The following is a 16,214-nucleotide window of genomic DNA, read 5'->3' as shown; positions in this document are numbered from 1 at the left end:
CATGTATATGAACGTCCATAGCCACATTGTTCACAGCAGCCAAAAGGTGGAAACAGCCCAAAAGTCCATCAACAGATGAATGGATAAACAAACTGTGGTCCATCCAGACAGTGGAACACGATTTGGTCACAAAAAGAAATGAACATTAACACAGGCCATGCCACGGATGAACCTTGAAAACATCACTCTAAGTCAAAGAAGTAGGTCACAAAAGGCTAGGTGGGGCATGAGTTCACGTGCAGGAAGTATCCAGAATAGGCAAACCTACGGAGACAGAAAACAGACTGGTGGCTGCCAGGACAGGGGTGGCCAAGGACTGCTCACGGGCAGTGGGCTCCCCAACGCAGTGAGGTAGTATTTGCATAATATTGTGAATGGAAAAACAAATTAAGTATTGACTTCATCAAGGTTTGAATGTGAGTGACGGGAAGAAATGGGACACTCCTTCATCAAAGACAGGGGGAGGAGAGGATGCCTGGATCTGGGCTGGGCTGGAAGAAGAAGAACCGAGACCGAAGCAGGTATGCGACACAGCAGCTCCGGTACCACTGCGAGTGTTGGTGGCTTTAGGGTCAGGAGAGGGTGGTGGGCATCTGCTTATTTACAGAAACTTTGAGGTCCCCACTGCAAGCTGAGCCCCAAGCTAGTGAATGAGGCAGGGCCCAGCCACAGAGGGCTCAGTGCCCCGGCGGGGTGCGGCAGGGGGCAGACAAGCACCAGACTGTGAGCTCAGAGAAGGAAGCTCAGTCTACCCCAGCCTTGGGGAGGGCGAGGGGGCATCAAGAAGAGAATGGGCACGAGACAGTCAGGGGGAGTCAGATGGCGCCACCGTCTGACCAGGAGCCCAGAGGTGAGACTGGGCGCCACGTGCTTGAGAAACTCTTTGAGTGAGCACAAAGCAGGGAGGGCAGGCAGTCACTCAGGTTCGCGGGCCAAGGCAAGGATGGATTCTGTTCTAAGGGCCCTGAGGAGCCAATGGCTGGGAAATAAAGGGTCAGTGTGTTTTCCAAGCAGGCACTGCAGAGAATCAGGAGACCCAGGTGCTCCTGCAGACATCCAAGCAAGATGCGATGCTGGCAGGACTGGAACAGCAGTAACAGAGAAGCAGCAGCACACGGCAGGAAAGTCGGGACGGAGCTCGCCACTTGGCCTCCCAGGGACAGGGGTCCTTTGTCCCTTTCCCAGGCAGGGTGCCTCCTACCTCTGAGTCTGCTTCCTCAGCTATGTATCAAGAGCTCCTGCTCCACTGGCCTGTTGGAAGGACAGCAGCCTTGGGAAGCTCTGCCATCATGCCCAGTAAACAGCAGGCGCTCAATGAGGCCAACTCAGCAAAGTCAAGAGAAAAGACAGCACTCAAGCAAGAACTTGCTGAGCCAGGGGCTGGGATGGTTCCGAGCCCCAGGGCCCCAGACAGGGACACCAGAGGCCCAACCAGGCCTTACACATCCAACCCACAAACCACGACACCAGGGCCACCGAGCCAGCCAGGGGAGGGCCAAGATCTCCAGGGCTGCCCACGGCAGGGGATCCTGTACACAGTCCAGAAATGGGGCTCCCAGTGAATGGCCCACAGAGGGGGTCCCCCCACCAACACCGCAGGGGCTCCAGCATGGCCCTCTACCATACCTGCCCCGGAGGCGGCACCCAGCACGGGCCACTCAGCAACCCACAAGAGAGAGCCCACAGGCTGCGGGTCCAGTGTGGCAGCACCCCACAATCCTAACCTCACATTCCTTGTCACATCCACTGTGTGGCTTGGTAAGGCTTCCAGATCTGCAAGAGGAAGTTCAGTGCTGCGGGTTCTGTCCACCTTGCTCCCTGCTTCATCCCTGCAGCCGCTCAGCGGGCCTGGCACACAGCAGGTGCTCACCAAGTGGACCTGTCCAGGCAAGCGCCAGTAACACCAGGTAAGGCCAGAGCCTCCTGCCCCCACATTCCTCTCAGGCCCCAGGCAGGACGCTGAGGCCTCACCGAGGCACATTCCACAGATTTTCCATGTCGTGTGCAGCCTGCATCGGCTCCGGGGAGGGTGGAATTACAGCAAGCCAGGGCTGGGGTGTGTCTGAGAGTGGGGGAACAAAGGGGGGATTCCCGCTAAGGTGCTAAGAGCGCAGAAATGTGCCTGGGAGCCTTCAGACCTGAGCCCAGGCCCCGGAGAAGATGAAAGGCCAGCTATCTGTGCCACACGTACCTAACTTTCCTGTGACGACTGGGTGCCAACATCAGAACTCCAGAGGGTGTGGGAGCCTCAGAAGTAACACAGCTGTCAGCCCAGCAGAAGCCCACAGCACATGTACACACACACATGCACACATGCACGCTTACCAGAACCGTCCAGGGTGCCGGCAGGAGCCATGGGGCCCACACAGGGACAGGGTTTCCTGTAGCCATGCCCCCACGGCCTCCTGTCCAGGCTGCAGGGACACTGATACACCGGGAACCCCACCTCACCTCTGCCCTTCAGCAAGCATCTAGAAGAGTGTGTGACCATCAGGAAGTGACTACACAAGTTGCTGCTGAATCCCTGCGAGCATCTGGCACGTAGTAGGTATGCTGGTGCTCTGGAACCTCGAAAAACAAATGACCATGTACTAGATGGCTAAAAACAAACCAAATGCCTTCTCTCTCACTGTTTTGGAGGCCAGGAGTCCCAAGTCAAGATGTGGGCAGGGCCACGCTCCCCCACCTAGAAGCTCCAGGATCCTTCCAGCCTTCTCCAGCTGCTAGTGGCCCCAGGCACCCCTTGGCCTATGGCCACCTCACTTCAGTCTCTGCTGATCATACCTGGCCTGGCCCCTGCTGTCTGTGCATCCTCTCCTCTAAGTAGGACCCCAGTCATTGGGTTCCAGGCCCACCCTCATCCAGGATACCCTCATCTGCAAAGACCCTCTCTCCAAACAAGATCACATTCCCAGATTCTGGGTGGACATGAATTAAGGGGGGGGAACCCCATTTAACCCAATATGGTAGGTGCTCAATAAATATTTTTTGTTCACTGCTATAATTCCAAGCCTGGCACAGTGCCTGGCACACAGTAGGCATCCAACAAACATCTACCAAACAGCCTGGCCCCCCCGGAGAACAGAGAGCCAAAGCCAGCCAACACAGGGAACGTGAGCACGGAAGCTGTTCCGGGATGTAAGGTTAAGATGTGGCAGAAACACCAGCTAGAACGAAGCTGTTGACACCTTGAGGTTCTAGTTTCTGGTGTGCTGTAAAAACAGGGAGCTGGCCAAGTATCTCCTGCCACCTTCAGCAGGGCCTCCTGGCACAGAACGGACGCTCAGGGAGCTGGCTCTCAGCTGGGTCCACAACACAGAAAGCCCCACAGGAGGTGGCCCCAGTGAGCTCAGAGGAGCCTGCACGGCGCTCTGAAGACAGGGTGCCCTGTCCCCAGCCCCAGCAGCTCACCACCGTCAACCACCAGGAACCAACCAGGAAACTTTGGGGGCAGGTACTGAAATGCAGTAGCAAGTAAAAGATCCCAAACACTGCCTTTGCTGAGCTGCCATTCAAGCAGGCAAGACAGCAGTCACAGCAGGAATGCTGGAAGGTGTTTGTGGTGTGGAGAAAAACAGAAGCAAGAGGCATGAGGAGGGCCGACAGGGGATGGGGGTGTGTGTGGTCAGGACAGCTTCACCAGAAAGTGTCTTTGGGCAAAGAGGTGGAAAGGGAGAGAAAGGGGAGAAGAGAAGCATGCAGATGTCTGAGGAAGCTGTTCCAGGCAGAGGGAACAGACAGCTCAGAGGCCCTGAGGGGGAGAAAGAACAGCAGGGAGGAACAAGGCAGGGCCCTGTGAGGTCATGTCACACAGGCTTTCACTCAAAGTGAGAAAGGGAAGGGCCACCCCTCTGGGCAGCGGTGATGCTCAAGGTCTCCCCATCAAGCCTACCCTGGAAGGGTAGGTGCCCCTGGGTTAAAGGAATTTCAGCTGTGTCTCCCATCAGGGAGTAATGGGTCCAGGCCTCTGTGTATCATATGTGGGTAAAAGGATCAACCCACCCAGAATCTTAACACTGTTAAAGCCACCATTCAGGATCCCATAGAAAACAAGCCCCTGCCCACCCATTCATATAGGCAGGCCCAGCAGCAACGGCACTGACCCAGCAGAGAGCTCTCTGGGCTCCCCAAAAACGAGCCAGGAACCCAACCAAGACTTGCTCACACCTCTGTCCAAAGAGCAGCAGCCCTGAGGGGCCTGTGGTCACTGTACTCAGAACCCAGAGTGCCACTCACAGGAGTCCTGCCTGCCCACCCCCAAACTGAGGCCAGTGAAGACAAACCCACCCCAAGTGGGTCTCTGTCCCATTCTGGTCAATCAGGAACTTATTTGAGCATCTCTGATGTGCGGGCACTGTGCTGAGCACTGAGGTCATATCAGTGGACCAGTTGGACAAAAACTGCTGCCAACCAGAACTCACATCCAATGACAGGCCTGTCCCAACAGAAGAAGCACCTCCTCACCCAAGGTACTCAACAGAGGATGGATGGAGGGGGAAGGTGGGGTGGGTGGATAGACAGATAGATGAAGGAAGGAAGGAAGGAAGGAAGGAAGGAAGGAAGGAAGGAAGGAAGGAAGGGAGGGAGGGAGGGAGGGAGGGAGGGAGGGAGGGAGGAGGGGGGAGATGGATGAATGGATGGATGGATAGATGGACAGACAAATCAGTGGATAGACATCAATTTAACTGTCCCACTATCCATGGTTTTTTGGGTCTCTTTTTAAAGCAACCCCCAGACCCAAGCATGGCCTTATTCCACCAATACTCCTATATCAGGCTCCCTGCCAGCCAAGGCTGTGGACACACGAGCACCATCACCCCCATGAACCCCCAAACCTGCACAACTGCCCCCCAAGCCCCAGACTGCTGGGCAAAAAGGACCCTGGGGAAAACCACATCCAGTCTCAAACTCCAGAATCAGAACAAGGAGAGACAGGTAGAAAGGTTCATTGAGAAAAGAACCACAGGAAGCTCAACACCCACAGAAGAGTTCCCCAAATAAGGGCGAGGGCTCAAGTACCCTCCGCCACTCAAAACATGGGGAGTTGGGGGTGGGCGTGGGGGAGGCAAGTTAATGATAATAATGGTGGCAATATTAATCTTTTGGCAGATGCTATCACCCTCCCCACTTTGCAGATGAGCAAACCAAGGCTGGGCCTGACCAAATAAATGGCAGAGCAAGTTCCCAGAGCATGGAGGCTATGCAGGACTGGGGAGACCCACACCTGAACACAGAGGAAGGCAGAGAGCTCCCCGAGGGAGGGGTGAGCCTCGCCTCACAGGGTCTGGACTAGTGAGGAAGGGGCTGCCCTCACTCAACACTCTCCTTCTGCAGGTGGGGAAACTGAGGCCCAAAAAGAGGCAAGCACTCGGCAGGCTGGTGCCCCATGGCCCGACTCTGCCCTCCAAGGCTGGATCCCATAGCCCACAAGGTCCGGGCACCCAGGGAGGTGAGCAGAGCGACCTGGACCAAGCCCACTTCAGACATTCCAGGGGAACCACACCCAGAGCCGTGAGGACCAAAGCTCCAGGTCCAGGTGCAAGAACAGAGCCCTGGACTGGCCACAGCCTACACCAGCCTTCCAGGAAAGACAGAGGCCTGGATCCAAACACACCCCCAGCACCCACCCCACCTCTCACCTCCCCTGTAAAGGATCCCCAGCCAGCACAAGAACCTCTGCCACCCCCCAATTCTGCTTGGTGCAGCCCTCCCAGGTCCCTCCTACCTGCCTTGGAATCGGCAGCTCCACCTGCTTCACAGGTGATGTGTATCAGGCACCCACACAGGGGAAGGCTCCAACTTCCCTCGCCAAACTGGACCACCCCGTTCAACAGACCGAGAAGCCGAGGCTCAGGGAGGTGAGCTCACTTGCCTGAGGTCACACAGCCAGAGGCAGCCAGGTCCAGCCCTGCACACTGTCCACAGTAAGCAGAAGCAGCGTGGCACTGCTTGGGGCCACCGAAGAGGCCCGTTTCTGTCTCTAATTTAATTGGTACATTTGTGTCCAGGTCGCCCAGCCCCAGCCAGATATGCTCAAAATCACTTCCTCCTGGACCCCCTTTTCCCTCTTTTAATTTTAAAAGGAAGTGAGGAGAGGGAAGCCACAATCAGGACAAGCCGTCCCCGCACACGAGGTCACAAGGTTCCACACGAGAGCCATGCCGCGCTATCCCTCCCTCCTGGGTGTCTCACAAACATGACGCCGGATTTTTCCTGGCTCTTCCTCATTAGGTTCTGGGCGTCCTGAGAGAGATGTGTTTTCCATTAGGCCCTGCTCTTCCATCTGGCCTTCCCAACAGCGATTTTTTCTGCAGAGGGAAGGGGGGAACCAAAGAAGATGCTGGTGTCCAGGCAGTGGCAGGGGGACACTGGCACCAGCCTGGGCAAACCAAACCGCTGGACCCTCCACCCCAGGGGCCTCACAGTAGATCAAGGCCCACTGCAGGGTGGACAGTAGGGGCCAGTCGTGGCAGGGTGTGTTGGGGCTCAGCACAGTGCCCGCTCACAGTGGATGCTCACCCACTCACAGAGCCTGGGACAGCATTACTAATCCAGGCCCTGGGGATCGTTGAGGATGTGGGGCTTGGGGTCCTGGGTCTGACCACTTCACTTCCTGGATGGGAACCCAGGAGTAAATGGGCCACAGCGCACAGCTCTAGACATTCTGCTGAGTGAAATAAGCCAGACACAAAAGGACACACTATGATTTCACTCATAGGAGGTGCCTAGAATAGTTAGATTCATAAAGACACAAAGTAGAAGGGTGGCTCCCAGGACCTGGAAGAAGGAGTATGGGAGTTAGCATTTAACAGGAACAGTTTCTGTTTTGCAGGATGAGAAAGTTCTGGAGACGAAGGTGGTGGATGATTGCACAACCATGTGAATGTACTTAATGCTACTGAACTATACACTTAAAAATGGTTGAGATGGTAAAATTGTTATTTTACCACAATTTAAAGTTTTTTAAAAATAAGAAAAACAAAACAAACCACATACCTCCTCCAGGGAGACCTCTCTGATTGCTAGTCAAGTCATCTAGCTGGGCTGGTATTACTCTGTGGTGGCTCCAACTGCCCAAGACTGCCCCACAAGAGAGATGGCGTTGCCAGAGGCCCTGCCAGGAGTCTTGGCATGCAGCAGCCCCTCCTTGCCAGGCACTGAGAGGGACCAGAGTCAAGACCTTGCTCCCAACCTGGGCAGTCTGGGAGATGACTGAAAGGCCAGGATGCAGGGAGGGGCTGCCAGGCTGTCAGCTCCACCCATCATTCACCAAGACCCTGAGGGTGCAGGGGGCCACTGCCAGTCAAGGGGCAGCTTGACTCTGGGTTCCCACCAACTTCCCTGCATCAACATCTGGCAAATGTGTCTACAGCTGTGCAGCTGCCGGAAACGCCTCCTCCAGCCCCTCCTCCAAACACACTGGTCCCTCAAGGACAGCCTTCTGAGGAATTTATGGGGTCGTCCTGAGTATTTCAGGGCAGATCTCTGGGGGACATCCTCCACCACATGTGAAGGAGGACAAATGTTCCCGCTGCTAAGAATAGCTTGGCCAGCAACAGCCTGCAGGGCTAGGAGCCCACCCACTCAACAACAGGCCCCCTCTCTGTACCCCACCCCATCCCTGGCCTCCAGATTCCATCTCCCACATGCCTGGCCGGGAGGCCTCTCCTGCCCCCTAGGTGCCAGGCCAAGGGGGAACGGTCCATTTCGATCAGCTCTTTGCAATGCTCCAACGTGGATCACAGGAGCCCCTCGGCATCCCTGAGGGCTTTCGCTCATCAGTTAGTCTCTGATGATGGAGCAATGATAGAGAATCCAAAGGGCCCTCCAGCCCCTGCAGCCAGGAGTTCCAGATGCAAACAAAGGCTTCAGTGCCCAGGACTGACGAGCATTCCCCTGGGATCTGATTATCAGTTTGTAGAAGGAGCGAGACTAACAAGGCTCCAGGGGAGAGGGTCCCAAGCCAGAAACAAGGAGGGGAAAAGAGGAAGGAGGGCAGGCCGAGAATACCATACCCTGATGAGAACACACAGGGCCAGACTGGAGTCATGCCAAGCAGGGAGGCAGGTGGTGGCTGTCATGTGTGAAAGGACACAGGAAGGGGGTGGCTGCCGCTCAGCCCCAGCTGGGGGGCACATCATAGACACTCAAGACTATGGCCCAAGGGATCACAGCTTCCAAGTGTTTCAGGCAAAGAAAGTCTGATTTTGAGACACCCCTCAATTTACAATTTTTATTTCAAAAACATGGACTATAAACCCAACCCAATAAATCAGTCTGACATCCAAATACAGCCCGTGGGCTGCCAGGAGGTGACCTGTGGCTTCTGACATGTGGTCAGTTGAAAGCCACAAGAGACAGCCCAGCGAAGCCCAGGGGAGCTGGGCGGGCGGGGGGGGGGGGGGGGGGGGGGGGGGGGGCGGGGGTTGGCAAGGAAAATGACAGGCAGGAATGTTCTCCCAATGGCTTGGAGGGGGACCGGAGAAGCCCCTAATTAAAACAGGGAGTGGGAGGGGCCGAAGCCACTTACCCAGTGCACATTCAGTAACACCCCCACTCTAAAGGACACACACTGGCTGTTGAAGGGGGGACTGGACAGGGACCCCAAGCTGGCTCATCTCCAACACATGCAGTGAGCTGGCTGTGGCCAGTAGCTGTTGTCTGCCTGCCCACCCACTCCTTGCAAAATGCACCCTCATGTCTCTTGGGTTACAACGGCCCTGTACCCTCCAACCTGGACTCGGAAGGAAGCTGATCCCCCCTCCCCCGCTTCCCAGGTCCAGGCAAGCAGCATACTCTCAGCAGCGCCCCAGCACTACCACTACCAGGGCCACCGTCACTGCTTTAGGGAAATGCTTTTAACTCTTAACCTGAGCCCATAAAGCTCACTCTGACTTTTGTTGTAGTATCGGGAATAACAACAGGATTCCCTTCCGCTGGGCTGCAAGGTTGTGATGATTTGTTTTAGGCTACCAGGGACTGGACATGGGGAGCACCTCAATCACCTGAACCCCTAGATCCAACTGTGCCTAAAGCTTATGCTGAGCCTTTTGTGCTAAATGTGGGAGGAGCAGGGAGTCTGCCAACTGTAACCAAAACACCTAATAGCAACCCCCGAAAACCCAGATTCTAACCTGTGAATCTCCCTGGAACCATATTTCTACCCTCCCTCTAGACCCCCCCCCCCCCCCCCCCCCCCCCCCCCCCCCGCCTGCGTGAGGAGGGAGCTCTCCCAGGCCAGCCAAGGAGGAGGCAAGAGAAGTGAGACGGGAGCCTAGGACAGACTCAGCCTGGGAGGAAGAGGCCGGGCAGGAGCCTGGCATAGGAAGCACCTCCTGGACCAGTCCAGAGCCGTCAGTCGCCCAGGGTGGGACCCAGCAGGCAGCAACTTTGCAGATAAAGACTGCCCCTCCGGGGATCCCTGGGTGGCTCAGCGGTTTAGCGCCTGCCTTTGGCCCAGGGCATGATCCTGGAGACCTGGGATCGAGTCCCACATCGGGCTCCCTGCATGGAGCCTGCTTCTTCCTCTGCCTGTGTCTCTGCCTCTCAATCTCTCTCTCTCTTTCATGAATAAATAAATAAAATCTTTAAAAAAAAAAAAAAAAAAAAAAAGACTGCCCCTCCTAGCTAACTCAGATCTGGGTTGCCCCTCAGCAGAAAGCACACCCCCACCCACCAAGCCCCAGGCGGTAAGTGGAGGCTCTGGCCTCTGTTTCTGGAGGGATTTCTGGAGGAAAATCCCAAGCTGGCGAGTGCTACACCCTCTCTCTCTCTCTCCCTCCCCATCTCTCCCTTCAGACAGGACCACAGTCCAGAAGCCAGGTCGTGAAGGCTGCATCCACAGACACACCTTGGGCCTCATCCCTGCTGGAGCCCGCTGCCTGAGCTGTAGAACAGCAGTTGCTCTCGGCCTGGAGAGTGGTGATCAGGAGTCAAACCAGCAGCAGGTAAAGATCCTGATCCCCCAACCCCTGACCCCAGAGGGTCCTCTTTTCCTCCCAACCTCCCTGTAGCCACAAGTTAGTTACACTACCCTTTCACAGATAGGGGACTGAGGTTCTGGGGTCATAGAAAGCTTTTCAGTGTTCCACAGGCAGGACAGGACCACAGGAAGATTAACAAATTCTACTTCCAGATTCCAGGTCCTGAGCAGTCCTGGTAACCAACTCAAAGTGAGCACCTTGCACTCATCAACATAGTTAATTGCTAACATGGTGCTCACTATCACCAGTTCATTTAATCATTACAATACCCATGGGAAACACAGTTGAGGCACAGAGAGGTTAAGTAACTTGCTGGAGGTCACATAGTAGGCAAGTGACAGAGCCTGGATGCAAACCCAGGCTAGCCCTCTCCAGCATCCACCTCTTATCCACTGTGTCCTGGGAGTCCATTGCCAGCGTACCCCAGCCTCCTTGCTCAAGCTGGAGAAGATCCCTGCCTCTCCCACCAGGCCGGTGTCAGGGTCTCATTGGTCTTGTAGCCAACATCACTGCTCATTGGTCCAGGCCAAGTCACTGGAGGTTGCCAGCTGGAGGCAACCACAAGTCACTGCTGATGGGCCACAGCCATCTCCATGTCCATCTGGCTAGCCCCCCAGAGCTCGTTGCAAATCCCCACCCCTGGTCCCAGAAGGAGAAGGTGGCATCTTCAGTCCTCCCCCAACTCCCTGCTCTGTTACCTCCCTCATCAGGATCTGGAATCCTCATTCCCAAAGCCCCTGCTGCCTTATTTCCCATCTCCCCACAACCCCACAGGTAAGGTCCATGAAGGCAGGAGCCATACCTATTCTGTCTGTCACTGAGTTCCAGCTCAAGGCACACAGCAGGCCCTCCATAAATGCTTGTTGAATCCACGAACACAGAGCATTATTGTAGACTCCAAGCCAAAGCTTGAAGGCCACTCTCTGAACATAGAAACTGAGGCTGAGAAGGGGTCTACTTAAAGTCAGATTTTGGGGTGTCACCTACACTAGGCCAGCGTGTCCCAAGAACTTACCCATGTCTGCACTGCCTGCTCTCTTACAGCTTTCAATGTGGTCAGGGCTCTGACCCCTTCCTCCTGGAAGCTGCAATGCCAGCCCACCCACTAGCCATGGCTAAGACTCTGAAGGCCATCACCACCACCGAGGGCTGTAGCCTGCCTCCTCTGGGCTTCAATGTCCCCGCTTGTGAAGGACTCCTAGCAAAGGAGGCAGGTTAGGGGGCAGGGAGGTGCAGGGCAGAGGATGGCTGCAACCCAGGTGATAGATGAGTGGCCAGGCATGTGGGAAATGAGTGTTCAGGGCTTAGGGAAGGCTCAGCATGGAATCTGGGGAGCCTCTTGCCTCCAGGTTATATCCTCCTTAGCAGGGATGCCCAAGGAGGGAGAGCTAGCGGCAGGCAGTAGGCAGGATCGGGGATTTGTGGATTTGGGTTCTGGACCCCTCTGACAGGGCTGCCCACACCACTGGGCACAAAGCAGTATTCTCAGCTATCCCAGCTACCTCACTAGGTCCTGGGCCCTCAGCTTGGGATGTGGAAGAGTACCCCCCACGCCCCTTCCCCGGGGAGTACTCCCTCCCACCTCCGAAGCACTGGCATCCCTGGCTGTGTTAGCTGGTCAGGTCTACGCATGTAACAAATGACCAGAATCCGGGTGGCTATAAAACAACAGAAATTTATTCTCTCCCAGGTCTGGAGGCCCAATGTCCAACATCAAGGTGTGGGCAGGCCACAATCCCTCCGAAGGCTCTGGGGCAGGATCCCTCTTGCCTTCTCCAGCTTCTGGCCACGTCACCCTGGTCTCTGCCCGTCTTCACACAGCATCCTCTGTGTGCCTTCTCTTCCGTCCCTCATCAGGACACTGGTCACTGAATACAAGGCTCCCTCGGGGAATCCAAATGACCTCATCTCAAGAAACGTCTGCAAAGACCCTCTTCCCAAAGCAGGTCACATGGGAGAGGAGACGGGTATTAATGCCTGTGCTTATCTTTTCGGGGGGCTGCCGTTCACTCCGTGACACAGCAGCCTTTCCTGATGCCACCCCCTGACAGGGAGCTTGCTTCCTGCCGAGGCCCACCACCAAACCCTGGGCAGGAGCCCCCGCTATGTAAACAAGGAAACTGAGACACAGAGAGAAGCCAGCCACAGGCCCAGAGTCTGAGCCCACTTGCTCTGAGCAGTCCTACCACAGGAGCTGCTGGGCACAGGGGCCTCCCTCACGTTTACAGGAAGCCAGGGACTCTCACACCCACGCCTCCAAGAGAGGGCCAACCAGGGATGACTCACCCTCACTTCACAGGCCAAGAAGAGGCGCAAAGTGGTTCAGCCAGGGAGCTGAACAAACTCTGAATCTGTTTGCTCCTGTGTCAAAGAGAAGCAGATCCCACTCCTGGAGGATGAAACAACGTCCTGCAAGGACAGCACGTCCGGCCCCCGATAATCAGCACCTCTCTATTTATTACCCACTGGGGCCCAGCCTACACAGCTGCCTGCCCAGCCTCCAACCCCAGCAGAAAGGGCCCATTATGACATCACAGGCCGGGAATTATGTTATTAGCCTGGGAAGGAGGCTGGACCCAGGGACAAAAGGCTCATTGTTATGCAAATGGACAACTGGGGCGGGGGGCAGCTCCTCCAGCCTTCTAGCTTCTGAGCCAGGCTGAGAAATCAACTCCAGGCCTTCCAGAAGAGTTTGGGCATCTCTGGGCCTCAGATTGGATAAGTAGGGCTCGCTCAGAGTGGGAAAGGGGCCCTTTTTCGCCTGGCTGCTTACAAAATGCCGTCTACCTACTAATACTTGGTGCCTGCAGCTGTGTGTCTTTGGGCAAGATGCTCACCTCTCTGTGACTCAGAGCGTTGTTAGAAGAACTCCATAAATTAACATGTGCGCAATGGTTGCCCTGCTTCATCAGCCCTCAATACACGAAGCTTATGCCCCATGTCACCAGGCCCCCCTCTTGCTTTGCTCACAACCTCCACCTCTCTGACTTTATCTAGGAGATGCACACCTTCTGGAGGTGTAGTTGCTACAGGGCACTCTTGAGCACAAACACAAGAACTGCTTTTCAAAGGACTCTAATATACCCTGAGTCCCCAAAATGCATTCTCAGCCCTCAAATGCAGAACTTCTGGGATGATATGGACCTGAGTCTCCCTAGCCAGAGCCTTCATGGGTGTGACTTGCCAGGAGGCACAGCTGAAGCACATCCATCCCCAAAAAGGCCTCATTCACTGCAAGGGGACAGGCCCAGATCCACAGTCCGTGGGGGATGCTGAGTCAGGCACAATCATTTGCAGAGCACCTATGACATGCCCAGCACTAGAGATACTGCAGTGACCAAGAGGAACAAAATCCTGGGTGAAGGGGTTAGGGGGACATGGCGATAGACACATGATAAATCCCAAGTGACAATGGTACAAGGGGGCAGGAGTAACTTTGGGGAGGTCAGGGCCCTGCTCAGAAGGCCACATTTGAGCAGAGGCCTGAGGCAAGAGTGTTACAGGAAGAACATACAACAAGTACAAAGGTTCAATGGCAGGACCATGATCGGAGTTTCCAAGAAACAGTCAAGATGCTCATGAGGCTGGAATGTCCCCAACTCAGCCCACTCCCTGCCCTCCAGGCTCTGCCCAGAAAATCCCAGAACCTGAGACCCTGAGCTATGAGTGGTGCTCCCCGAGCCTCAGACACAGCCTCCATTATTGGACATGATTGTGGACACCCTTCCCGACTCAGCCCCAGCAGGGCCTGCCAGTACCCTGTCCCCAGCCTGGGATGGTCTGGAACCCTCCCAAATCCTTAGGAATAAAGCAAGCCCTGCCTGGACCTCTGGGGACACTTGAAGGCCCAAGCCCAGTTACTAGTCAGTTGTAAGGGAAACAAAAATCTGTAAGCCCTCTCTCAGGAGTCTCCAGAGATGTGTCTAGCCTCAGATTAGCTTTGGCTGAACAGAAACGCATTTCTCATGCTTAAGCACCAGCTGGGGATAACCCAGCTCACTCTAGGGTGAGCTAGTTACATCCACCGTGGAGGTGCGAAGGGGTCCAAGAGAAACCAGTACCTTGCCACAGGAAACAGCAAGAAAGGAAAAAATGCAGCCCAGAGGACAGAGAGCAAGGAGGAAAGAGGAAGCAAGTGTGGCTATCACAGGAGTGACCCCACAGGCCTCAGAGGTGGCTGAGAGGGGGCAGACTCTGGAAGGGCCCAGGAAGTGAGAAGAATGAGCGGTCCAGAGGTCAGGGCTCTCTGGTTTTCACAGTTCATGAGCCTAGCCAACACCGCCCATCCCAGCCTCCAAGCCCAGCCTACAGGTAAGGACAGGAGAAGAGGAACCAGGGCTCACAGGCTCTGGCTAAGGTCAAGTCTAGCCCCAGCCCTTACAAACTCTGTGCTCTTGGGTGGGTCACCTGACCCAAGCCTCAGTGTCCTCGTCTGAGAAGCAGAGATCATATAGCACCCTCCCATGTCTCAGCCAACTCAGGTGTGGAATGAGTCAGCGAGGGGAGAAACACAGTAATCGCATCAGGGATGATACTCAAAGAGCACCCCCCGCGCAGCACTGGGCACACACCAGTGCCTTTCTTAACACCTTGCGTGGTCACCTCATTTCACCTTCCCTCACACCCCACAACATACCAAATGTTATCTCCAGTTTACAAATGAGGACTGAGGCCTGGAGGGGCCAAGCCACTTGCTCTAATGCACACAGCTACCAACAGGCAGATCTGAATTCGAACCCAGGACAGCCTGGCCTTGAGCCTCTACTCTTTGTCTCCCTAGATCACTATAGATTCATAGACAGTCATAAGAAAAAAGAAAGCTTGACCCTGCGTATCCTCAGCCACCCTCCCCCAATGGGAACGTCCCTAGAGAAGCCCATGTCAGGACCAGAAGATTGACATTGACACAATTGACCTAATTCAGACCTCACTGGTTTTACATGCACTCATTTGTGTGTATATGAGTGTGTGTTGAGCACTATGCACCTGCACCTCAGAGCAGATGGGAGGGGCGTCAAGTCACTGAAACCCTCAGGGCAAGGCTGGGACACCCACAACCCAGCTCTGCGGCTGACCCAAATAGGTCAAGCAAGGTGACACTCATGGGGCCCCCTGCTACAGAGGCTTTCCCAAGGTCCCCAGGAGAGGCTGGAGGACAACCGGACAGCAGGCAGCTGGTGTGGAACGCCTGGACACCTGGGGAACTCCCTGCGGGCTCCTGCTGGCCCAGGAGGAGAAGCCCTGAGCCAGCCACCAGCCCAGCATCCGGTGTCACTTACAAACACAGGATGACTGCCACCCTCGGCGGGAGAGCCAGCCCTGCCTGCCCAACCCCCATGCCACGCCAGGCAGTAGGGGTGCCTGGCCCCTGCTTGGTGGGGGATGGAGCAAAACAAGCACACACTGGGACAGCTCCAGGGCGCCCAGCCCAGGCCCAAATGCAAACAGAGCCTGGGGCTTGAGGAAGGACCCTCTCCGCCTCCCGTGATCTATACAGTGGTTTCCAAATCTACAGGGTTCTCGACAGAGAAGAAAGGAAATATCGGTGAAGCCCAAGGTATAGCTAACTTAAATCCAAGCTTATGGTCTACACTAAAGGAACCTCCCCACACCAGCCCACAGGGGCCCTGCTCAGGCAAGTCTTGGCTCCCCACCACCACCGTGCACCTGCAAGCCACTCCCGCTGTATGGACAAGAAAGTGGAGTTCTGTGACCTCACACCTTACACAAGGGGCAGCGCGGGGCCACCTTGAGCCACACAACCACTTCTGGGGTGGAGACAAATGGAAGAAAACTGAGGCTCGGAGACGTGAAATAATCTGTCCAAGGCCAGACACAGCCATGAAGTGTTTCACTGGGATGTGAACCCCAGTAATCTGGCCCCAGAGGGAACCAGGAGGCTGCAGCTCTCTCTCACCTCATCCCAAAGCCTGAGTGATCCCCCCCCACTATTGCCCCATTTTACAGACAAAGGAACAGGCTCACACAGGTGAGGCAAGACCACCCAGTGTAAAAAAGGGATGGAAACAGGATTCAAACTCAGGTCCATGGCAAATGAGAGATGCCATCTTGGGAAGCCAGCCCTCCCTGGCCTGGGCTCCAGGCCCCCACGAGACGATCCGCTACCTCCCAACGGTCCTGGCGCACCCAGACCTCAGGACAAATCCCTCCCTCATCCCCTGTGCCTGCAACTGAAGGCTCCTTGTGAGCTCAGGAAGCCCTTCCAACTTT

At 55.5% G+C, this 16,214-nt stretch overlaps 1 protein-coding gene across 39 annotated transcripts in view; it reads right to left on the bottom strand.

Moving 5' to 3' along the window:
* The window catches only part of NCOR2 (nuclear receptor corepressor 2), a 210,645-nt gene that overhangs the window by 148,769 nt on the left and 45,662 nt on the right, over positions 1–16,214 (bottom strand). The window lies entirely within an intron of this gene.

This window comes from Canis lupus, chromosome 26, assembly GCF_003254725.2.
Source record: "Canis lupus dingo isolate Sandy chromosome 26, ASM325472v2, whole genome shotgun sequence".
NCBI lineage: Eukaryota > Metazoa > Chordata > Mammalia > Carnivora > Canidae > Canis > Canis lupus.
Note: the sequence above shows the minus strand (reverse complement) of the source record. Positions and strands in the feature narration are given on the sequence as shown.